At 40.0% G+C, this 26,658-nt stretch overlaps 1 protein-coding gene across 2 annotated transcripts in view; it reads right to left on the minus strand.

Annotated features, from left to right (window-relative positions):
- ZNF536 (zinc finger protein 536) overlaps positions 1-26,658 on the minus strand; it is a 331,239-nt gene that overhangs the window by 194,536 nt on the left and 110,045 nt on the right. Inside the window, exon 6 of one of the 2 annotated variants that reach the window (XR_009419374.1) lies at positions 2,833-3,063. The exons of the other annotated variant lie outside the window; for it this stretch is intronic. The gene's annotated coding sequence lies outside the window, so the exon portion shown is untranslated. Of the gene's footprint in view, positions 1-2,832; positions 3,064-26,658 lie in introns of those variants that run through there. 2 annotated transcript variants of the gene reach the window in all.

The following is a 26,658-nucleotide window of genomic DNA, read 5'->3' on the forward strand; positions in this document are numbered from 1 at the left end:
CCTCTCATGGTGATAGGTGAGTGGTAACAAAGCTGACAAAGAAAGTCTGATAAATGCAATCCCAGGATGACAAACCCTGGCAAGTTCAATTACGGTTGCAAAGTCAGGTGGGAGATGGACTCTGCTGAGTGTAATATATCCTTAGCAGCCAGCTCTGGCCACAAACAGCTCTGACCAAACTCCTTTGAGTGACTGACAGCATCCCAGGAGCCTCCAGCCCCACAGTGAGCTGAGAGCAGCTACAGTTGTTATCAGAAGGACCAAGGACTAACAGGGACTGCTTCACTGCAAGATTTCAACACAACACACACAAAAACACCACAAACTCTCACTGAAACTATTCCAAGCCTCTTGAAAAGCCTGTGCAAATGAGCAGTTTGTGTTCACTTTCTCCAGTGTAAAGCTTCACTCAATGTTAATCCACACTCTGCAAACCAGTGTGAATGCAGGTGACTCCAGCAAAACACAAAGCCAGACAAAAGTGGGGAGAAAGGTTTGGTGGCTCAGGTTCAAGCCCCTGGCCATGGGAGGCAGTGACTGGGCTCCCACTACTTACAACAGGAGCATCAGAGAGATTCTCTTCCTACAGGACTGAATCCCAAATCTCCAGAGCTGAGAGCAGTCCGGAGTTCCCACACAAAATCCCTGTTTGGGCATTGCTCCTGTTGCCCAAGCAGAAACTCATTTTTCTGAATTCCAGCCCCTTGCACCTATACTTATGAATGTGGAGATCATTATATCTCTTTCTAATTAAAAGGATTTTCATCTCCTTAGTTTTATACTTCAGAATAGGCTAACTATTCTTATTTGATGTGAGAAAGAAAGAAGTAGATGTATAGAGCAAATTGTGGCTCATCATACTTCAGTGCAAAATTATCTGAGAATTTAAGTCAAGTTTAATCAAAGTATTTGACTTCCTTGCAGCTTTATTTTTTCTAATTTTTTAAGTAACGAAAAGAGAAGTCTTTTCCCAATTTTTGTTGAATTTTATTTTCTGACTGACTATTTTAGAAAAAAGCCAAATTCACAGTGTTATTAAACAACTTCTTTGTTCTCATTCTGTGTTTTTCAAAAATATTGAAAAATGACAATAGTATAAAAATTATACTGTAAAAAGTGTAAGCATTGTGAATGAGCAGAGTTATTCATTTATATCCCTAGCTTATGAAATGCCCGTATCACGTATCCTTTATCCAACAGCAGACTCTTTTAGCTTCAATCAGCAGAGCTAACAATATGTTATTGATATGATTTCAGGAAGCTGTCAGCAGGCAGCTTTGCTTTCAGCTCCTCAGCTCTGGTGAGCACACAGAACTGTACCTGTGCCTCTCCTGCAGGAGAGCTGGCAGCGAGGTGCACATTCCTGTCAGCTGTCACTGCAGAATAAAGAGAAACCTAAACAGGTCTTCCTCACTCCCCACAGTCCTTACACAGAGAGAACACACTGCTGCTTCACTGGGAATGCTCAGCAGCACCACAAGCCCTGGGGTGCTGAGGGTGGATCACTGTCCCTGCAAAGAGCTGGGCGAGGAGCAGCAGGGCAGGTCACCCAAGGGCTTTCACCCTCTTGCCCCAAGCACACCTCCTCCCCAGCTGGCCTTTCATAAGTTTCCACCTTCCTCCTGTGCCCTCCAATTCCGCCCAGCACAGAATGAGTAGGAAGAGGAGTGAGCAGGGGGCAACCAGGTGCTCACCTCTGCAGGCAGCAGAGGGGTGAAATGGTGCCTGAAGCTTTGCACGCCCCAAGCCAGGTGTCCAGGAGCTGTCAGAGCCTGACTCCTGTACAGGGAGGTACAGGAGGAGTAAATGGGGGTGCAAATCAGGACCCCTGGTGTCCTGGTGCCCCTGCTCCTCTGGGCTCCCTCCAGAGAAGAGTGCAATCTAATTGAGAGGTGAGGCTCTTCTGTAAAGATGCAAACTTCTTCATTTTTAACCACTTCTCCTTGAGGGAAAAATAAAGTTAGCACACAATTAAGTCCAATATTTTATAGATTATAATTATGTGCTACTGAAGAATAATCACATACGTCAGAAGCCACAACAGGTAAGCTAAAAGTGCAGCTCTTTCCACTTTAGAAAACCAGTGGGTTTTAAAACTAGATTTCATATTGGCATGCAAGCTTTAATAACAAAAGAGAATTTTGTACTATTAGATGTTGGTCATTTTTTTGTCTGACAAAGAGCAATAACAGGCTGCTGCAGGAGTTAGCACAGTTTTTGGTGAGTTTTTTTTCCTCCAAATGATCAGAGAAAGTACCGTACTCTCAGGATGTGCCTCACTTGCTCTTAAAAGGGTAAAACAAAATATTCTCCTAGCTATTCTAAGCCTGCCATATAAGTATTATGCTGTTACAGATTTCAAAAGGTTAGCTTCAATGAAGCTGACATCAGTATAACCCAAAATAACCCATTCAAGAGAAAAGTAAGAAATAATTGCTGTTTTCTCTTTTTTTTTCCTCAGCTATATTGCTATAATGATTTTGCATAACAGATTGAACAAAGTGCTGTTGTGACAGGTGGTAGAATTCAGCTAGTAAGCACAGAGACAGGGTTCAATTTAGTTTGTGAATCCTTTAATTGTTGTGCAGCTAATTAAAGAAGGTTCTTTACACTCGCAAGTGTTTACCGTTGCTAGTATGCATACATGAAAAATTAAATTGTGCCTTCAAGGGCTGAGAACTATAGAAAAATCATAGCTGATTCTGCAACATGCTTACCAGCTCAAAATAGCTGCTTTTCACAATTGGAATTTGTAAAACTTTTTGCTAAGCAAATATAGAGCTAATTAGAAGTGTTCGTTGGACCAATTAACATTTAAATAAATAAGCCATATTGCACATTTCACAGTCTTTATTTAATGATGCTTCTTAACTCTTTGGAAAGATTCCTTTAAGTACAAATAAGTTGTCATAAAAATGAAAGACAAAAATAACACCATAACAGTATATTCTATGCTTTTTTCTTTTTGCCTTGAAGTCTTCTCTAAAACTCTATACCTGTTACTGAGAAAGGGGGGTACACAAATCTGGTTTCTTCTTTCATCTTGTCAAGTTACCTTTCCACCTTTTTGAATGCAAACAGAAAAACATATTTGATTACTATTTAAAGTGTTATGATAGCTCTGTTTGTTTTGCCCCATGGAACAGAATCTGTTTTAGACAAAAATTCTTACTTTTATCTCATAAAATGGCCATTCCAGCCCAAAAGAAGGGTGTTCGCAGAAGAGAACTTGGAGCAACAAAAACAGCAGTTTGAAAGTTGCATATGCAAACAATGAAGCGACAGAAAAAAACTAAATCTGTTTCCAGGCCTGCTGTTTGCATTCCCACAGCAAATCCAGCTCTGTTGTTATACCTAACCCCAGGGCTGCAATTGCCTGTCTCTTCGGGGTCAAGTGATATTTTGCTTTCAAAACAACTGTCTTTTAATTTAACGGTCCCTTTCTATCAATAGGACTCCTTCAGCCTGCGCTGAACATACATTTTCTCTCTCCCTTTCAACCTCGAAACCCCTACCTGACACAAAGGTTACATTAAAAACAGAGGAAAGGCTTCTTTCTACTTTTTTCCAAGGTGCATTGCACTACCTTGCAATCACACAAAGAGCTAATGTGGAAGGACTCATTGTTGACCTTGGCTTCCAGCACAGAAAACCAAATTAACAAGGACCAATTAACATTCAAATAAATAAGGAAGATTAACAAAGAATACTCTGCATACCAAGAGGGTAAAATAAACTAGAGGAAGGAGTACAGTATCTCCCTCAATCAGGAAGAGTGGAATTCTCCAGGAAGGACAGCAGCCCATCAGAGCATGGATGCCCAGGCTGCTCTTTCCAAGACCTGATGAGCTCCAGAGGGGATGAGGCCATCAGTGAAACAGGCAAAGCTCCAACTTTGGAAAACCCTTGGGAAGATGTGCCAAGACCCCACAGTCCTGCATGATGCTCCTGTGAAAGGGAAGGTGCTCCCCACCTGTCTGGTCTCTGCTCTGCTCCTTTCTCCTGGGGCTGCTGGTGCTTTGAGCTCACAGCTGGCCAGCAGCAGCCCAAGGCAGACACTTCTTGCATGGATTGTCAATATATGAGTTTTCTGATTCAATTTTTAGTGAGAAAGGTGTGTTTGGATTTGGTTTTTTTAGATTCAGTAAATTCTGGTTCAAGTCAAAGAGAAGAAGTGGCCAAAGAACATCCAGCAGCCCAAGAGGAAGGTATTTGGGAAGTCCATAGAGACTGAAAATTTTGTGGTTTAAAATTTACATTCCATTACACTCCACCTGAAGGCTCCAACCTAAATTTTTGTGCTAATTAGGTAGTTGTTCTGAGTACTGAGTTGCAAAATACACGTATCAAGTTCTCAAAATGTCATGGTTCAGAGCAAACCTGTCTCTATACAACTTTAATTTCATATACTACTTTAACCTTTCTTTGGGGGCAGGTAGCTGAAGCTCTAACGTGGGTTGTAGGGACTCCCTGTGCCATGGAGGACCAGAAATGGATCAGAAAATGCTACACCAAGAAGGATGGAAAGTGGTTGAACCCTCTACCTTCATCATCCTCTGCCTCTTGCTCTTCCTGTGGGTAAATCTACAAAAATTACTTTAAACTGGCAAAATTTCTCCACCATTCTGGGATATCATTACCCCAACAGAACAATTAAATTCCCCACTAACTAATCATCTGCAAAGCCTGTCTCCTAAAAGGAAACTCCTCCTACACAAAGGTTATGAATAATTCTCAGAAGGTTACAACATGATCTATCATTTTAAGTATTTGGATCTGGAGTACTGGTTCAGGCCTCTAACTGACAGCCACCTTTATGAATAGTTAAGAGTTCACAGAGATGATTATCATGTACTATTTAAATATGTATAAAGGACAAAGATAATAACAATACTTTGCACTTTAATAGAAGCTTCTGTCTGAAATTCTCAAAGGAGAGCCGAAGTCCTCACGAATGCACACTCACAGCCCCTCTGACCTGCACAGTTGGTCATTGCTATTATTCTCTGGAATCTGGTAGGCTGTTATTGTTAGATTTCTCAAAAATGATAATGTCTGCCTTAATTTATAAAGCAGTTGAAGCTTTACTAAATGAGTAACTCAAAGTGAATCACCATTGTGGGGATGTTGATCAGTGCCTTGTGCTGAGCAGAAAACAGCATGGAGCTCCACAGGATGCTCTGCAGATCCTTGGCCCCCATTCTGGTCAAGAAGGAGAATCCTCCTTGTTCCCAGGCTGAAATGCCACTGACTGATCAGCACACTGTCCATCTAGGAGAAAAGCATCTCCTGCTACTCTTCAGAAAAAAGCCTTTCTGTAGCCTCAAAAATAATTTTAGATATTTTTTTTCCCCACCACTAAATCAAAAAGGGCAAAAGTGGGCTCCACTTGAAAGCCAAACTTTCTTGCATGAAGAACACTTTTCCTGCAGTTTGTTACAGATAGAGGAGGTTTTATATTTAAAATATGTTTTAAATAATCCATTTCTAAATGCTCTATGTTGATGAAGTCAGCCTCTCCTGTCTTCCGATCAAGAGGCTAAAGCAAGTGACTCTCTCTACTACCCCATAAAATACAGAAGGAAGATTAAATCATATTCAATTATATCTTTCATAGAAAATATGAAAAGAGCTACTAAATAGAAACAGAAGTGTGAAAAATAGAGTCCACAAATATCAGTACCAATCCTATGCAACTATAAATTCTGAAATGCTGCCAAAAAGTTGGTTGTGTTTGAAAACTGGACCTGGACAATTTGAACTTATGCAAATGGCATTTGCACTGCAGTGGAACCAAAGGTCCTCCTGACCTTAAGGGTATATTTACAGAAGAGTCAACTGATCCAGAATAATTCCACCAATGTATTAGGAAAACATTTCTTACTTCCAACATTACTAATATGTTTATTATACAACTTTGTTTCTTAAACAAGTACATTTCTTAACCAAATATGAAAAAGACAAAGGAAAAAAAAAAGTCACATATGTCCCAAACTGCCCAAGTTTTTCTGCTTCCTTTTACAGTACCAGTTTTCCTTCAACATTTTTTAAAAATTCTCACAAGTGTCAAAGAACAAATTACTTTCAGATTTCTTGAAGAACTTGTAACAAATATAACAGTTACAGAGAGAGAGAGAAATGGGGGAAATCTATTTCAATGTGATTGTTTTCAAATACCTAAACTAAGGGGGAACGAGCTGGTACCATGAAATCCCTCTGCAACAGGCAACTTCTCTTGGAACAAAATGCATTGAGGGAGAGAGCTGGATAAGCTTTTTCCACTGAACACTGTCCTGTAAGACTCAGGTTTTAAAGAAGAAAAGGGGAGTGAATACAATCTCAACATAATTTCCTTACCAGTACTATAGTCACTCTCAGCCTTTTGTGATTTTTTACTCATTTGTTTGGGGTTTTTTTTAATTTGGTTTGGAGTAGGTTTGTTTGTTTCTATTTAATTTTACATCAATTTGTCAAATCAGACTGATAAAGTTACTGAAATAACACCCCAAGCCTCTGGCTGCAGTGCTGCTGTCACAATGGAACACTGATCTCACCCTGGCTCCTATAGCTAATAACAAGCAGCAAGAGACTGAGCTCCCTCAGCTCAAATAAAACCACCCAAAGTCAAGTTAAAGTCAGCATTCAGAAGACCAGAAAATTGGTTTACCACAACTTATCACAGAGTAACACGTTAGCCCAAGTTAACTGATTCACAGTAATTTTTAGTGTACACGCTCTTGGCAAATGTGATGTAAACTTAGCACAGCTTTCAGTGCAAGCCAAATGTCCCTGGTTTCATTAGGGCTGAAGTAGCACACTGCTCCTCGTGTGCTGGGAGGCAGGAACCACCACAGAGACAGCTACAGCAGCTGGCAGGGGTAACCTGGCTGTGGGATCAGTGCTTACTGCTCTGTCTTGGGCTCTTTTGCCAGGGTTAAGAAAACCAGGTATTTCAAACTGCATTTCATTAAAACACCTGTGTTAAATTTTTCATGGGAAGTTATCAGACTTTTCTGAAGGGACTATTTGCAGTGGAAGTTCCAGCAAACATGCAAGAGGCTGGCAAAAGTACATAATAAAAATCACAAAGCACCAAAGTCCATGATATGCAGAGATACCAAGACTTAAAACAGTGGGAGGTACAAATTTTGAAAATATACTTGATGGATCCAATACAAAACCAACTTGCTGACAGACTTTACAATAAACCTCATGAGCTTTTGTCCAAACTCACACTGAATCAGTGACAAAGTTTTTATCCATATATGGATCTCAGGGTGGAACTTCAATCCACAGAGATCTGAAGCTTATTGTTTCAAATGACAACCACATATACAGGAAAATATTTAATTTACCCATATTCTGCAGTTGTCAACAAAGAACACAAAAATCAAGGTGGACACCTACAGTTAAACCTTTTTTTCCTGAAAAGCTACTTTCAATAAAAATAATCAGAATAAAAACCAAACTACATTGGCCTGTAACATATTACTTACAAAACATTTTAAAGAAAAAAATTCACCCACGTGTAATTTGACCATAAGTCACACACCATTTAACTACAGCAACACACACTTCTAGAGTTTCTGTAACAGATTGGTGAGGGTTTCACCCTTCTTTTCCCTGCTCAAAAATATCTGTGTAGTACCACTGAGTAGCAATGGAGCACGAAGTTGGAATACAGGAGAATGGGGACTCCTACCTTACACATTACTCACCAGCTATACCAGGTTTCATGAATGAAAATAAACATAAAAATTGAAATGGAAAATATATCCCCAGGAGCTTCCAGTTCTTTATGCATTATTTCACTGACAGTGGAACACTCTTCCACCAGTGGCACTGCCACCATCAACCCAAAGCACTTTGGGATGCATCAGCAGTGCAATAGAGTTGATGAGAGGATGCAGTGATACAAAGACAGTAACTAAACAACAATGGCAACTGGAATTATTCCTAATGGTAATTTTTTCTTTTTCTTTTTTTTTTTTTTTTTTTCAGAGACTAACACCATTATTGAGAAGGTTTTTCTCTATCTTGAATTTGCTGTGTGCAGCAAGAAAATATTGTGTTCAGACTGACGTGTCTGTGCTGTTGGTAAGGCAGCAGGTACAGTGTCTGGGCACACAGGAGGGGTCACACTCACAGAATCTTTTTCTCTGCACAGACAGTGCACTGGGCAAAGCATGAATCTACACACAGAGGTGAAACTCTGCTCTGCCTCATTTTAATTGGCAAAAATGTTTATAAACGAAATTTCTGTATTTTTCCTTTTTTGAAAAATTATTAATTTCATGAAGCAACTACAATGATCCCTACCAAAAATACCAAAAGTAAGTGCAGGCTTTTCCTCAAAAAGTTCCCATAACAATTTAACATCTAATTTCAACATCATCAGGCCTTCTACTTATATGATCTTCCATGGCAATCAGTTGACTGCTGCTATACATCCTGAATATTATTTTCCCTCCTGAGGACCATATATCTTTGGGATACCTAAGGGGCTCATTCACAGACCAAGAAGTATCAGTTCATTTGGAAGATCTCCTGTACAGGAGAGAATATAGTTTAATAAACATTTGCAATTAAAACTTTTTGGAATAAACAAGCAGAATGCACACAATGGCCATGTTAATTTTGCTGCTCTATCCTCATTGTATATTCAATTTCCACTCCAAAACTTTGTTTGAAATTTATGAACTTGCCCAAATACAAGCTCAGGCTGAAATACTTTCCTAAATTAAGACTGGCAAACCTCAGCACTGCTTGTGGGAGATGTCACTAACCAGAAATTTGCAGGGTTTATTTTTCTATAATATCTCAAATATCTTTCAAATTTCTTTAAGGCAGAGCATCAATGGTCATTGGTATGTTACAAAGCATTAATTGTAACAAGATACAGTAGCTGAAGAGAGAATCAAAGTGAAATTTCAATCAGGAAACAGGCAAGTTTGTTCAATAACCTTGAAATCTCAAGCAGATGCAAAGTCACTCTGCAGGTAGAGAACAACAGATGAGGAAAATGTAACTTGTAAACAAATAGTGCTAGTATTGGCTGGAGCCATTTCTCTGCCAGACTGCAATATGGTCTGGCACATTATATGACTTGCACTTTCTGTTTTTATTACAGTCTTTCTTTAAGACACAATCTATCTCACCCATTTGTAGCTGTTCTAGTAGCTCATCTATCTGAATCAGACACCCATCTTTAAAGAGAATGAAATCCTCTCAAGATCCCAATGCCTTTTCTGTAGAGATAGCCTAACTTTTAACAGTGTTCCCTTACCCTGTGCAGGAAAAACAGTGTTCTACAATCCAAACTATACCACATATTTTACCAAATATGTGGTATAGTTTATTTTACCAGCTCCATGGCTTCTCCATGAGCACTGCTTTCAAAATCATATTTTACCAGAATCAAGACTAAATTGTTACTTACAAGGTTCATTCTGTAAGGACATTAATTAATGGCCTGCATATGGAAGAGGGTTGGGAAATATTGTGCATTTTATGCATTATTTTGTTGGCAACTACATCATTCTGGTAATTAATGCTGACATCTTTTTAAAATGCATTGAGCAATATAGACAACATATACTCTGCCCAGATTTTTATTTTTTGGGGGCAGGGAGGTGGAATATAGGGTTTCCCATGGCTGAGCACTCTTACTGCAATAGGGCCTTCCATTGCCTAGAAAGGTCCCAGTCTGTCTTGGAATAAGGTATGGTTTAGGTGCAATTCTGGACTCTGAAGACATTCTTGAGAATCTAGCATTCTCAGAGACTGCCAGAGCTGTAGAGTTTCAAACTCAGTAACACTCTTAGTGAGCCATTCCTTTAAGGACCCCCATTGGAAGAGTCATTCCCCTCCTTATGGATTTCAGGTAGAAAAAGAACTCATTGCTGTGTTCAGACAGACATCAGTCCCCTTTCTCTTCCTCCCTCATCCCCACACCTAACCAAACAGCAATCCAAGCATCTCTTTATCATTCTCAACAAGTGTAAGCACCTTAATTCTAAGGTTCTAGATATGTAGAAAATTGGTGCCCTTCATGACTCAAAGCCATGGCAATTTTTTAGATGTTTATTGACCTGTTTATTACTATCTGTTTATTGAACTGTTTTCCATGAATCTGTCCAATCCCTTTCTGAGCCTGCTGATGCTGTCTACCTCCATTAATTCCCTTGGCAGCAAGCTCCAGAAGTTCACTACTCACTGTGTCAGGAATTATTTCCTTTTATCTGTTTTAAACCAATCTCCTGTTACCTCTGCTGGGTGTTCTAGCTATGGGTCTCTGAGATTTGGTGAAAAAAGTGGGTGAGGGTTCTGGAAAGAGCTTTGATGGAATTTTGTCCTTGCAGCTATGAACGTTTTCCAAGTGAAAAATAAAAGTATCCAAACAGGGCCATAACACAACTCAGAAAGTAAGAGCCCAACAAAACAGCATGAGATTCACTGAGCACCCTCACTGCAGCAGATTTACTAACCTAGAATTCTATGATCTAGTCTTTGATGAAAAGACAATCCACTTTACAGTTTCGAAGTTTGTAACCAACCCTGGTGTAAAGAACTTGGGAATGAGACCATTTGAGGATTGATAGCTTTGTCACAACTGAAAAGATTCATCTGTCACGACTGAGATTCATTCTGTTACAGAAAAAAAAAAATCCCAAACGTTCTTACAATTCTTGACTGAGAGGAAGAAAGAGTGGAAAATATCAGAATGAAGCATTCACTACAGGTTTTTTCAGAAATATCCATCCAAATTTTGGGTTGAAGTCTACATAGACCTTCCATCCAAAGCCAATTTAACTGAGAGCCCAAGGAAAATACATCCCCATCTGGCACAGACTGTTGTTCCAAGCTGTGACCAGATGATTCCCTCCACCCTCACCCTCCAAAATCAGAATGACTATAAAAAAAATAACCATTCTCTTAGGTTAAAAAAAAAAAATAAAAAATCTCCCGACCATGGTTGAAGCCAAATGGCCCTTCAGGCTACTACTGAAGAATCAATTACATTAGCTGTAAGCCTAAGAGAGTCCTGGGGACAATCAGTCAGAGCCATAATAGCTGTGAGGGAATTGTTAAGCAAATTGAGGGATTCTTTAGGTAATTGGGATTGGACAACCAGGTCATACTTAATTTGAAGCATCCATTCCATACAAGTGCTTCAGAGGTATAGCAGGAGCTAAAGACAGAAAAGTCTAATTGTGCTGCTACTAACCCAGTGCTTTTAAAGGGACACCCCAGCCCACCCACCACCCCTGTACCCCCATCCTTGTGCAGAATGGTTAACAGGATTGTGCTCACTCTCAGCAGAGGAGAATTCAAGCAGCTCCTGCAGGGTCAAACTGGGGAGCTGAGAGCTCCACAGCCCCCTGGGACAACCTGCAGTGCTTATGCACAGCTTGAGCCAGGGACAGGAAATGCTCAGGTACCAAAAGAAATGGACAACCCACTGCTTTCTCTAGGACAGTCCAAAGATGCTAAGGATGCACATTTTTCTCTTTTTGTGGTTGACCATGCATTCAGCATACTAAATGTATACTTAACTAGAAATTGTGGTCTTCTAAAGAAACTCTGCAAAAATCCACAACTTCTGCTTCGAGCTCTCCAGAATTCACAGGCAAGAAAATCCTCAGTTCTGGGAGGTCACTCTGAGGGGGCAGTGAGGGGATGTAAGATCAAATTAGATTTTTTTACCCAGTTAAACAGGGAACTATTCCAACAGCAAAAAGCTCTCAATTTCCTTTGTTCACTGAAACAAGTTTCAGAAAACAAAAAGGTATGCCCAAAATCCATCTTCATGTCCAGTTTGCTTTTGAAGAAACCTGTTGCAAGCAGCTACTGCTAGCATTTTTTGGCTTTTCCAGAGAGAAACAAGCCATTTGGGTTGATACAATAGGGATTGAAGTCCCAAGAGATGTTAATTCTTTGTTGGATTGCCCTGAAATTTCACAAGGTGAACAAAATGAGCCAGCAAACACGGCCCTGAGAGTGCCAGCACCAAAGCTGACAAATCTATCTTCTTGTCTCCCTTTCCTCTGATTCTTTCCTGGAACTAATTTGAGGAAAAGCCCTGTTTCTGGGTCTTCTGGCAAAGAATACCTCAGATAATTGCCCAGAATGGAAGATTCTGCTAGTGCCACATTTCTTTGGCAAGGCAAGAGAAAAACTGGGAAAAGAGGGATAAAGAACAGAACCTGGATGGCTGAAGGGTGCCAAAGCAAGAGCTTTGCGCCAGTTGCCATTCTGCTCGAAATCTGCAGTGAGGAGCCCAGCTCCCCTGCTCCCAGCAAGCTGCCCATGGCTTAGAAGAGTTGGCCAGAGCTGCTCTGGCAGCACAGCTGATGACAGAGAAAACTTGGAGTAGCAGACGGGCCAATAGCCCATTGGTAGAGGTCAGGAATATCCGATCATGCACACTTCTGCCATTACAGAGCTCTCATGGAGCACAAGCCCATCCATTTCATGCTCCTGTTTTGGAGGATGCTCTAACTGCTTATCAAATCAGTGAGCACTTTCCTAGCCTTGACAGAACAAGAGCCAGCAACAGGAACGAGTTGCAATTCTACTTCTAATGCTCAGAGTTGTGACATGATCTATTCAGCCAGGCTATGTCCTTGTGAAGTTATCCAGCAGCGTGCCAGCAGTCACCCAGCAACAACAGCTTCTAAATAAAGAAACCATGTCAAACAAACAAACAAACAAACAAATAAACAAAAAGTAAAATCCCTGATCTGGAACATACTGCCCTAACTGAAGGGAGTCTCCACTCCACACACTACACTAGCACCAATTTAGGTGAGTGAGCAGGCAAAATGTCTCCCATGAGACTATTTAAACAGGCTATGGTATAGCAGCTCAATGGCCTGGACAACATCAGGAGTCAAAGTCTGGGGAGCACTTGAAGAGCACAGCAAATAACCCATCTACAAAAATAATCATCATCAAAAACAGTCATCCACAAAATTTTTGCCAATCAGTACTTTGAAAAATGAGCCATCACTTTTTGTGCAGATAATGGATGGGAATTCAATCTCTGTCACTGCTATGGGAAAAAATGTCCATTGCGTTAGACTACAGGGAATGCTGAGCACACAGAATTTGAACTCAGAGAGCTTGGTGTAGAAATGGTCATGGTTAGTGTCTTTCTTTTGACCAGAGAGCTGCAAAGAAATCTATTTCATGTGTAGGAAGAATGCTTAGATTAAAAGTTGTTCCAGCAGACCTTACCTGATGCAACCTGGGTGAAACTTTGAGGGCAGTGAAGATCCTCAAATGAGTACCCACAGGTAGAACAAAACATTTACAAGATGAGTGATAATAATCTAGCTTCTCCCAAGCTCCAGGTCAGCAAAGGAAGCAACATGATAATGTTCAAAAATACTTTTGGTAGCACAAACACAATGCACTATATCTGCTCTCTACTGCTGCATCCCCACAGTCATTACTCATGCTATGGAAAGAAAAAAACAGGTGTATGAGGCAGCTGTGCTTGACAGAGGCTACTTGCAAAAAAATAAGGGAAGGCTGCAGACCATCAAGATTATAAACATCATCTATCTCAACACTGTATTTATTTGGCCAGTAGTGGTAAAAAAGCTGTCAGCCTCTTTTGCTGGAGAGTATGTACAATGGAACACTTCACATCATGCAATCTTTGTACAGGCACATGAGTTAATGACAGAATTCCAGATGCATTTTTTGGGACAGCAGTACTGTTTGAGGTTCTGAGTTAACAGGCACCGTGCTTTTCAATCTCATGTTTCATAAATGCTGCTCTACCTTAGAACAGGGTAGGTTCAAAAACTGGAACACCACCTGAGAGAAACCCCTCAGCCACAAGGTGGGTCCTTTTTGGCGGAAAAACAGAGAACATGGACCAGAGAAATGCCAGTTTCAATCACAACTGATAAGATCAGGACACAGGGAGATTCCAGCTGCTTCCATCCTGCTCCATTTCTCATACCAGCAGTCTATCACAGTACCCCACTGTACTTAGGGTCAGTCCAGTTGCCTTCCATGCGTGGACACAGTGGGCATGGAGAAGAGGGAGATTTGCTTTGACACCCACAAATAACTGCATCACCTTGGGAGACTGCATTTCAAGTTTTGCTTCCGATTATAATTATAATTACTTGGTGATGATCACCTCCCCCTTTAGCTTAATTTAAAATGCTTCTGAGTTGGAGAGATGAATGAGTGGAATTATCTGGGAAGAGCTGGAGGGATGGGGGAAGGACATAAACTAACTTTTGCTCTTTCAATTCTTGTCATTGGCAAAAAGCTTAAAAAATATTGCCAATTAATTTTCCTCACAGTGGTAAGCTTTGTAATTGTAACCTGTAACCAGTTATAACCATCATGTTGCTTAGTTCACACTAATTGCTGACTGTTGTGACCAAAACATGATTCTAAAACTTTCAGGACAGGAAGGGAGGAGAAACACAGTAGTGTTTGAACAGGCAGGGCACCACTGTTCTTCCTATACAGTGTTCTTACAGGGCATAACTGCTACATTATATTGGGGCCACCCATCACATACATTTAGTTGGGTTTACAGCTATCTACCCAGTGAGAAGAAGGAATCAAAAAAGTTGAAGGAAAGTAAATTCCTTTTGGAAGAGAACAGCACTGGAGAGAAGTCAAGAAATTATAAGGATCTCACATTCCCCTGCTGGTTCTCTCATGAAGATTTTCCTCTTTTCATTTCCACAAACACAATATGATTACTTTCAAGAACTAGGCATGAGTTAGAAACCAAAAGTAGAAAGCAGGACAAACACATTTGTGCAGAGCTGAGGTCAGGGTTTGGCAGTACTCTGCTCACACTGAACATCTATCATCTACCCAGGGAGGTGGTAGGGTCACCATCCCTCGAAGAGTTTAAAAAAAGACTGGATGTGGCACTTGGTGCCATGATCTAGTTGAGGTGTTAGAACATGGGTTGGACTCGATCTTAAAGGTCTCTTCCAACCTAGAATTTCTGTGATTTCTGTGAAAGGCCTCTCAGGCAGTCCCAGGAACGCTGGGGCTTCCATACTGCCTTCCACCACCAAGGCTAAGAACACCCCAAATAACCCAGAATCACAGAGGTAAAATGTCTTCTGATTCAATGCATTCAATGGATGCACTGAAATTCCACAGCCCAAAATACATTGGCACAATGATACTGATATTCCATCTCATACTACTTCATTACTGATGTATCTCTAATGAAAAATATGGTGAAATCTCTCTGGTAGCATCTGCACCCCAGTTCAGCCATGCCAGACAGAGAAAATGTCTGGCTTGAAGTCTTCCTTCATCACTTTCCTTTATCCCATTTTCCCAGCTTTCAAGAAGGTATCTGTCTTTGCCTTCTCTGAATGAGAGAGATTATTTGAGAACAGGAAATAAAACCAAGTGGCAAGAAAGGAGCAGCTGCTAGAACCAAACTGATGATGACAGTGCAGCCATCAAAGAGAACTAAGAAATTCCTATTACCTGCCATCTAGCCTCTGCCTCGGGTGCTCAGTGTGTTTTAAGTGCAGAAGCTTAATTTGTTCTTGCACACACCAGACCACTATTGCAGATGAATCTCCAAGCGCAATCAACTAGTTGATCTACCAAAAACATGCTAGGCCATAAAACCAGTACAGTGAATTTAATCTAAAAAGATATGTTAGATTCTTTTTCCACAGACCCTTAGTCTTAAAAATAGTCTTTATGCATATGAGAAATCCAATGGTGTTTACAAGAACAATGGTTTGCAGCATTGGGCAATAAAAGCTGAGATTCTCTTTGCAAACAGATAAATATTTGCACACTGGTACTGTGTGACCATCTACCCAAATATTATCTGTGTGCAGGAGGAATAAAGCACATTTTGCCAGTTGCTTTATTTTGCCAGTTGCCAGATCCATAATATCTGTTTCCTTTTCTTCCTTTCTAAGCTCTACTATTCCATAACAGAACCCACAGTCTGTCCAGATATTGAGGATAAATACGTGATTCATGGGGACTTAGTATTCCTGAATACTTATAGAGCACTTATATATTCAGAGTATTGTACAAACATCAGCGAATCAATCCTCACACCAACTTGCAGGACACCTAAGTATTATTTTCCAAATTAGGGCCAAAGCTTTTGCTCATGTCTGTACCCACGCTTTATTTTACACTGCCAAACCAAAACTAAACATTAGCAATGTACATCATATTCCTTGGAATGCCAGCACCCACCACCTCAAAAAAGGACTCAGTTATAAGAACTGTTATAGAGGCTAAAAGTCCAGAACATAGGAGCTGCAAGGTTGTATATTAACAAGAGAACCAGTTAAGAGGATTTTATAATAATTTTAACATATAAATATAAATAAATACTTGTAGTGTTTGAGGATTCAAAGAAAAGTCTGAAATTAATAACTGCAACCAGTGGAGTTCACAACACAGTGACAATATGCTGGACATCCTAGTGGTGCTTAGGAAGCCTGTTGGAGGTTTAAAGGCTCCAACTGCAATACTGGTAAGGCTGCATTCCCATCCTCCAAAACACAGCACCAGAATCAGACTAACCTCATTAACACACAAACGGGCTGCACTGACACGCAGCCAGCATGGGGGCATCCCTGCTCATGGGGGACATTTGAACTCTGGGCTGGACAGAGAGAGAATGCAGCCAAGCCTAGAAAGGGTGCAGTTCTTACCATGAAACTCTGCTGGAGACAGAGCAAGGAGCTGGCTGCTGAGGCTGCAGGAGGAGGGCAGCTAACCCTGGGGTGAGCTGCTCCCAGGCTCCATGTGGCCCTGAGGAGGGTGGTGAGCCCAGAGCAGCTGGCAGGGTTTATCTGCTCAACTTTCTCCAACCCTGAGAAACAGCCTGGCAGCCTTTGAGCTCTCCCTGCTCTCAGATGTACCTTTTCCTTCCTTTATGATCAACAGTCCCACGAGAGACTTCAGAGAAAATGTTGGCCTCAAGTACTCAAAATACTCAAGAGTTAAGTCTGGCATTTTTAGAATACCTGCGGGTAGTCTGGCAAATCAAGTATCCCACATTCACCCATCTCTAATGATGATTATTATGCACCAACAGCTGTCTACAGTTCAATGGATGAGGATCTAATTGATCTCATTACCTCGCCCCATATAAAGTGAAGAGCATTCCTGCTTCTTTGGGTTTGGGGATCCTAGGCTGACTGAGGACTCTGTGCTGGAGACATGGAAACAGACTGTTTGGTAGTGCTGCTCGTTTGTTTTCAGCCAGTCAAAATCCACAGAAACAAACATCTTGTAATATAGTGTATAATATATTACAATGTGGCTTTTGTCTTACCAGTTTAATACTGAATAACTCTGATAGCATTCATATGAATATTAATTTTGTAATAAAAAGCAAGACTGGTGTATTAGTTATGCGTTCTTTTGTTACTCTTAGTCTTTAATTATTATTATTAATGCTATTATGTCCAATTTCCCCTCACCTCGCTCACCCTGGCAGTCCCTGCTGCGGTGCCCTGTCTCAGGCAGCGAGCTCCTTCTGGAGCCAACAACAATGTCACCCAATTAACCCTCTGGCAGGGTACACTGTGCTTTATAAACGGTGCTGCTTCCTCTGCTGCAAGTCTCTGAGTGTCATTTCCCACAGCCAGGCACCCACATCTCTTCCTTGGCCTTGGGTTGCCTGCCCAGCACAGCTGGCCCCGTGCGGGGTTTGCCATGGGGCAGGATCAGCCAAAATATTTCTGCTGGGGAGCTCGTGCGATAGGAATCTGTGCTTCAGATTTTAAAAGTTACGTTTCTGAGAAAATAAAAAGAAAAAGCAAAGCCACTTGCAGAAACAAAAGGCCTGAGTCCACCTCTTTTGGGTGGGTGTAAATCCTCTGTCTTTAATAAAGTTATGTCTGATTTATAACTGTGTGAGAGGAGATTCTGGCCCATAATATAATATAAAATGCTCAGCTTTCTGCAGTTTGCTTATTCATAAAGATTACTCCACTGACACTGTGGAAAAGATGCAATGAAAAATACCTAGTGCTCTGCAGCTTTGCAACTGCCAACTCTCTCGTTTTTAAAAGAATACCACTGTTCATTTGCTAGTCTACAGCAGATATATTTTTAACATAAAAACACTATATTTAATTGGTTATGGATCTCAGTTCTTTTAGCACTACTGGAAATCACACAAAAACACATTAGTACAGAGCAATTAGTGCAATGGCAGTAAACAACTAAGGCACTATTAAGCTGTGGGTGATTAAATAGTATTACTTCTTTATTTTTTATGATATTAGACTAAGAGAAGATTTTTAAACATATATTCCCGTTAATATTAATAAACGATATGAAGAGCAGGTGTCTTTAACTTTAAGACTATTTTTGTCAGGGCACTTCAGTTGGTAAGAAAGATTCTCTTTTAATGGGAGATTTGTCTCTTTATATGGTGTATCACGCTATTTCTTATCTCACTACACTGGGACATTTATACAGTAATATTATTTAATGAGAGTTATGAAATCACACACTGTTCCTTCAGAAAATAATACCCGTATCTCTACCACCAAGGAACAAAGAGCTACCAAACTCCCAAAATAATATGCAATTATTTATATCCGTGAGAAGAACAACCCGGGTACTATTTGACAAATTTACTACAAGGGGCTGTAGCAAACGGTGTGATAAGTTAGCCCGAGTGGCAGTGACCTTCAGGCACCATAAAAGACAAAAATCTGACCCAAGGACAGAACCCTTGTGGTATACCTTGTTAATCTGCCTAGCCCTCACAATGTCTCTGGACTCTGTACTTGTTTATAGATCATCCTCATGGTCTGGCACATCTTTTCCTCGGCATCTGATTAAGTTAACAATGTGCTGCTATTTGCATGCAGATTTGCCAGGCCTTTCTCTACAGCTGCTCCCAAAGACTTGGTCTTTCTCTGTAATGTGATAGCACAGCAGTCAGTAAATGCAATCTTTGTCAAACCCAGGTGTGCTCTTGATTTGGTTCTCATTCGTTCCAAGCAATTTTTCTTTCTGTAGCATTTATAAGGCTCTATTATAGTATAGCCACATCTGGAGCTAAAATTCTTCTATTAATTATATACTTTTACCACTATAAAGACAAATTCAGACACAGCTACTAACATTTTTGTTGTTCTTCTTATTCTCTTTTTGACAGCCTGTATTTTATTTCTGTAGAAATTTAATTTTTAAAGCAGCATTCCTGATTTTTATTTCCATAAAACAGTAATGCAAGCATGAAATCTAAATATTTAGTATCCCTAGTCTAAAATCATGATATCCAGAGCAATATAAAGTAAGCCTAATTTTTTTAAACATTTCAATACTTATCATACATATGATACTTTAATAATGTATCTGTCTCATGAAAAGAGTTACAATCTACTTGGGAAAGAGAGAGAGTGTTTAAACAAAACCCAAAAACAACTTACTCAGTTCCCTAGTGGATGCTGGTTCACATCACAGAATCACCAAACAATTTGTTCCCTCCACAGTCAAAGAGCAAAACCAAATTTGATCAGCATGGTGACTTAAATGCTGTATTTTCTTTGTGCAATGAGGGTAATTTTTCAAGATCAGGTTTGAAGTAGATTAGTGCAGAAATATGAGCTAAGCCTTCACTCTTATCATCTGAGTATGGATAAAGGATGCATTCACCCAAGAGCACTGAAAGTTATTTTCTAAGAAAAATTTTTCCTACCTCTTTTTTTCCATGTGTGAGTACAGAGATCATCACAACAAAGTAATAAACGGAGACTAGCAAACAGGTTTGACAAGTGAATCTTCACTGTGAAAATATACATTTGAAAGCAAATACTAAAAATCTTATTTGTTCATTTTAAATCCCATTTATGAGCAAAAAGGAGGGGTTTTTGCTAGGTAAATACCTCTGTGTTAAAAGAGGTTAGATTTATTTTTTTTTTTAATTATAGGAGCACTACAAGGAAATACCAATCCCCACAACTGAGGGATGATTTCCATGTCATCAGACCAGGTGGTCTTCTCCAGCCCTTGGCCAAGTAAGTTTAACATGGACATGGTGAGCTGCAATCTTGACTTTAGTATTATTTATTTTAAAAGGAAAACTTTTTCTTCCCTAATCATCTTTCTTCTGGTTTGCTTTCACTGATTTCTTTTTTTTTTTGTATATTTGTATCAAAACTAAAAGAAATGCAAGTGTTCCATGTCTGTGCAGCTGAATTCACTGAAGCATCAATAATTTCTGAACTATTTTTCTTTAATAAAATTACGAATAAAAATATCAAACTAGCTTTACCCATTAAAAATAAAATACAGCTGTAATGTTCTTCATGGTGGACTTTTTAAACTATTCTACTGAGGAAAAAGCTTTTATTTATTTATAGCAGATTTTATCTTCCCAAATCACTTATTTCAGATGATTAGTTTGGCCATACATAAACCCAGTCTTTGCACAGACGTGCAGACACACTCACACACAGATTCACACACAACACACACCCGTGCAGGAGGGTAAAAGAATCAGCAGACAGACAGAAGCTGTGTAACCAGATTACATCACAGGTTACAATGGAAATAAATAAAAGAAAAATCTCTCTTGCTTCCATAGCGTGGCATTTTAGTGGTGCTGGTTTGACTTTTGGCCCACACACATATGCCAATGGCAAGGCTAACTCTAGGGACTAACAAAAAAGAATGTGTGTTCACAGCTGTACAGTACACCAATACAGATTACATGTTTTCAGTGTTGCGGCCACAACAGAATGCTAATTAACATACTGGAGTGATGAGAACGGCTGTAAGGGCCTTATTGTTCCATTATTTCATGCAGCCCAGCTGCCTTTGTTTATGTCACTTATCCTCTCGTGCCACAGGTTTTTACTCCAAAAATACTATCCCAATACAACGTTAATATTTAAAAAACAAAGAGGTGGCAGATTGTCATTTTTGTGTCAGTCTCAAACTGCAGAACTGTTAAGCTGTTCTGGTTCGGTATTTAGAAATAATTTAACAGCCATATTCAGACACTGCCTGCATTCTAACATAATGGCTGAATACTTGAACCAAGCAAATGCATAACTATCCTGACATCACTTATGAGATTTAGATTGGTCAGTTAATGGAAGTCTTTACCAGAATCAATACCATAACAGCTTCTTGAAATGAACGTGATTTTTTACACAGAGTGCTGTGAACAATAAGTACAGAAATATCCTACCTTTGTATACAGCACAAAGGAACTGGGATTTGAAATTAAGAAGCAATTACAGTTTTTTGCAAAGTAATGTTACAGTTGATTATTAGAAATAAACACATACAAAATAAGCACTTTTTAATAAATAGCTAGAGAATATTAAAATTCCACAATCCTATTATTCCTTTTTTTTCCTACATTTTTAACAGCCATTTTATCTGCTGGCTTGGTTATCATGTCGCTGTTAAGGATTAATATTGATGATTGTTGCCAACAATGGTTAAATACTGCAGAAAAACACTTTTTATGAGAGAGATGTAGCCATATCTAACTGTAAGTAATATTAGTTGTGCCTGCTGCTTTGACTTCTTTGATTCATTAATGAAAAAAAGCAATGTTAAATGCTATTAATAGTCTTAGTTGTATTGCTGTAGTGCCTCAGTGTCTTGGCTGATGTTGGCCAGGTTCAGATCCAGCCAAGAAGACAACAACTTCCTAGTACAAAGGAAAAGAAGAGTTCCTGTGCACAGAAGCTCCCTGATCCCAAAAGCATTTATGTTTCTCAACAGAGAAATCAAACAGCTTGGCTCCCCTGACTTCTGTGAAACCACACAACAGCCTGAGTTTACTTAGGAGTTCAAAGAAACTATTAAGGTTTTATTTGGTCAGTAGCAACAAGTGTGATAATTTGAAAAAGTGAAATAAGGAGGGGGGAAAAAGAAAAAACAGCCAGAAAACCCCAGGACATTGCTGGTAGGAAGTTCAATGTAATGCTACCTGGTTACAACTCAAAAGTTTCTTCCCCTCATTTACTTGGTATAAAGAAATAGGAAACACTAATGATAAAGAGTTTTCCAAACAATTTACTCCATCAGTTGACTGTAATTGCTGTCAGAGCATGAGCTTGGCTAGAACCCGAAGTGTTGATGGTGCATTTCTTTCTCAAATTAAAAGAGAAAAAAAAAAAGAATTTGGTTCCAGTTTCACAAGTTTAGCTTTCCCAACAAAGTGTGAGAGAGCTAACAACATACCTGTCACCTCAGATTTACCCAGTGAACAGAAACATCAGAAAGGGTAAATCCTCCCCAAAAGTGTCATCTCCCTAATCAAAGACACACTGTTGTTAATCACAGCGCACACCAAAATCCTGAAAACACCCAATCCAGTGAACGAGCCCTGGTTGCTTTTTAATGACTTTAACTGGTAATCTCAGATAAATGTGCAACTGCTTGGAGTGCCTGTCTAATCAAGGCAGTAATGAGGGGATTTAATGTTTTCTCCAGCCTCCACAGCTCACGATGGTGAACACGCCACAGGTGTGGTACAATCTAATACAGAGCAGTTCCTCAGCTATGACCATTCCCCTACTGTGGACAGAACATAGATTTTTTTTTTAACTGGATCCAGGAGCTAGCTAAATTACCCAGCTGCTCTGTGTTTAAGCCCCCAGCTAGTTTATATACCAATAACAATAAACTTTCTATAACAGCAACCCAGCCTATTACAGCTTCTTGCTCAAGCAAAAAGTGGGCCACTGTTACTTCAGCTATGTTCATGGATAACACCATGAGATTTGTCCCTTCCTAAAACTGTAAAAACATTATAAAAACATACAAGTGCATGCTCAATTAATAGAGTTTTGTTTTCCCGTAGGATAATCTGTTATTTTATGGTACAGACACACAGTATCTTAAGCCTATCTGTTGGGAACACATTGGAAGGTTGGCTTTTTATTTATGCTTATTTACAACACAACACCTAGTTGCAGTCACAAAAAGAAGTACTGACAATGGCCTCTTAATAAGTTTAGTGTGATACAGTCACAGGTACTGAAAACTCCTCTCCAGATAATCCACTCATGCATTTATTTTAAAAAATAGCATTCAATTCTGACATCAATTAAATAAAATTGTTTACAGTAGGTAATAGGTGTGTTGTGGAAACTGTGATGGTCTATTCTAAGAGTGAGAAGTGTTATACAGAGATGCTTAATAGGTTTTATCAGACCAGTCAATATGGTTGAGAGGAAAAAAACAAAAAAAATAAGCAAGACAGACAAGATTTTGGGACCAGAAAAAGGACTAGTTTCCTCTAAAATGTAGCAATTGTTTCCCTGCAGAGATATCTGTTGATTTACTAAAATGACACATCTCTATAAACTTTGTCTTTCTAAAAACACATTATAAAAATAATCGTTAAATTAACACTTCACAAAAATAAAATTAAAAAAACAAAACAAAACAAGAAAATTGACAAAACACTAAAGTTTACATTGTGATTTCCTTGAAGTCAGGAAGAAATTCTGCGATGACTTAACTGTTCCCATTGCTTTATAACTTTCAGTGAACTACTTCTTTCAATCTTAGTTTATGAAATTCTACTGAAATTAACTTCTTGTGGCTAAGGCTGATACAAATAACAGCAACAAGGCACTAAAACACTAATAAACTGATTACAAGGTCACATAAATGGATATGTATATAGCTGCTGGGCATAATGCATAAGTAACTTCAGGTGCAAGCCATAAAATACAGCAGTGAGTATGTAAGCACAGGCAACCACAAAAAAACCTCAACTGTCAGTTTTTGAAAATGCATATCCTCTCTGCATTTAATCAGGCAATTAACTTAAAAGTATCCCCATCCTAATTGTAGATATTAAATCAATTTTAGACACAAATTTACCAAAATCTAAGATTTTCTAACAGAGACTCTAACACTGTAAGAAAACTATGCTGGATTACATCGGAGCTGCAAGACTCTCTTACATTATTTATCTACATCATGTATAGCATCTTATCTCTACACACACAGCCATTTTCAAAATAACCCTCAAAAGAGGGTGCTCTTGTTTTCACAGTCACTCCCAGACCATCCTCAGTAGGAAACAGACTTAGCTTGAAAGTGCTCACTGGCAGACAAACCAGTCCAGGCACTATATAGCTGTCACAAGGCTGACAGCTCGCTGTATGGAGATGATTGTACCTTCCCCACAGAAAGTCCCATGGGAAGGGCTGGAAACAAAAGAAATCCTGATGGGATCCATCCAGCTGAGCAGGGCAGCAGTTGCCTTCTGCTGAGAGCACTAACCTGGTAGCCCTGTGCAGCCCACCCCATTGAGCCCTGCCCTGCATCCACAATATCACTGAAAGCCCTGCACACCTAGCTCAAGCCCCAGCCCCCTGCTCCCCCTGCTCTGTGTCACCACAAGGCTGAGAGCTTGCTCTGGGATGAGCTGGTCATGGAGCAGGAATCCTGCTGGGATGTGGCACAGGGGAGCCCCTCTGTAAAGCTGCAGCACGAAGGCTTCTCCTCACCAGCACGATTCCAAGGACATCTGCACGGGGGCTTTGTGCCTCCACACCACCTCTAATCCAATTACAGCCATGCCTCCATGGGTCCTTAAGAGGCTCCAAGAAAATGATGGCTAAAGACTTGAGCTGCATTCCTTTTTCCTGGTCTTTGGGGACCAGAGGTGATGATTTGCAGCTTCCCTTAGTTCCCAACCCTCCCATCCCTACCTGCCAGCCTCCACTCCTTCCCCTCACAGTGCTCCATCCTCAATCAGTTCTTCAGATGCTTGCCAGGGATCTGCTTTGTTCTGCATCCAATTCCAACTGGCTGTACATAATAAGAATTTCACTCCTATGCCTGAGCTTTCCACCTGGGAAATTGAATCCTTCATGCCATTAGCCTTCTATACTGTCCTCTGACTGTATGGAAAAGGTTCCACAGTAGTCCAGAAAGAGGAAGCCTGATACAGAAACTGGGCCCTTGATCTGCAAGAAGAAGCTTTCATACATCAAAATTCCCCTTCTCTAAAAAAAAAAATTTAAAAAGTGTTTCATTTGTTTGTGCAAAAAGCAGGATTTCCAGGCCTAAAAATTATGTCATACAGAAAATAAGGGAATCTCTTAGAAAATCCCAGAGCCAAGGGAATCTTGGGGCTGGATTCTGTAGCTGAGGAAACATTATTATATTATTATTCTGACAGGGCTCACCACCTCCTGCATGACTCTTGGAAACACATGCTCTCCATACTGAAGCACAGGGAATGTGATGGTTTTATGTGAACGTGTGATAGGTTTTGCTTAAGTTGGTTGTTTAGAGCTTTACTTAAATTAGGGGCTTGAAAGAACCTAAAATCCTGCAGAAGTCCATTGATTTTGGCACAAGCTCAGGAGATATTGCATTGCTGAACTGACAGGGCTGTGGTTCAGCCACTGATGTCCAAAGCCACATTCCCTGTAGCCAACTGAGCTCTTTCAAGTGCTCACAGCACACCCAAAGCATGCACTAGCATTCAACTAACATAGACCATGTTATGCCTTATTATATCACAGACACTGTATTTCATGGCATGACCTTGTTGCTTCAGAGGAATATTTTTAAAGAAATTGCTGCTTCAGCTGGGGTGGATTTGTGAACTGCCAGTGCTATGGCAATGCCACAACACTGTCACTTAATGTATAGGAAGTTCTACCTTCAAACACTTAGACATAGATGAGTGCTAAAAATCCCTTGTTTGAAGAACAACAAAATAATAAGAAATAATAATTATAGCAATAACTGCTTAGTATTTGTATGATAAAAGTGCTGAAAAGACATTAACTAATTAGTGCTCACAACACCCATGTGAGGCAGAAAAGTATCATTATCCACATGCTACAGATGGAAAACTGACAATGTGGAGTTACCTGCCTTTCCAAGACATGCATGAGGGGATAATCACCTAATGCAAATTCATCAAAACCCTGTGGGGAAAGCACCAGTAGAATGGTCACACAGGTTCAGTTTCCTCCCTGTGAGCTCTGATGCAGTGAGAGAGAATGAGCAGCACGGAGAGGTGTGGGACAGACACACGTACCCTGCATCTAATCTAGAAGCTGTGCAGAGAGGAGACAGAGACAGCTGCACAGATCATTAAAGGCAGCCTGATTACTTGAGCTTGACACCTCTTTTTTTCTCTAGAATGTCACTCACAGTGACGGGGTGGTCAAGTCGGGCAGGGAAGCCAAGTGGGTTTTGCAGGAGGAAGATCCCCTGGACTGACCCCCACTGAATATACAGTTTTTGCAGCACCACCTTTGACCACGTAGTTAGGAAGCAAATTAAACACCTGGGGTTTGCTATCTTTGCATGCATCTCTTTCAGGAGCCAGGTAGGCTGGTTTCTAGCACATGGTACATTCTGACAATAGCTCACTTAGTGGTTTGTTTTCTTTTTTCTGTAAGGCTGTTAGCTCAGCTCTGTATAACCAAGAGGTTTGGGTGACTTGCATAAAGCATGGATAAAGCTACTGCTACCAATCACAGTCAGAGGCTGATCAAAGCCAACATTCATTAACTCTGAACACAAAATTGTCTGAATCCATCAGTAAATGCAATGGTACCTAATTAGAGAAGGCATTGCCTGTTTCAAAAGCCATGCTATCTAGCTGGACCATTGAGCAGTAGAGAAAAGTAAAGAGTAGCAAAATCT

Source organism: Ammospiza nelsoni, chromosome 13, assembly GCF_027579445.1.
Source record: "Ammospiza nelsoni isolate bAmmNel1 chromosome 13, bAmmNel1.pri, whole genome shotgun sequence".
NCBI classification, from domain to species: Eukaryota; Metazoa; Chordata; class Aves; order Passeriformes; family Passerellidae; genus Ammospiza; species Ammospiza nelsoni.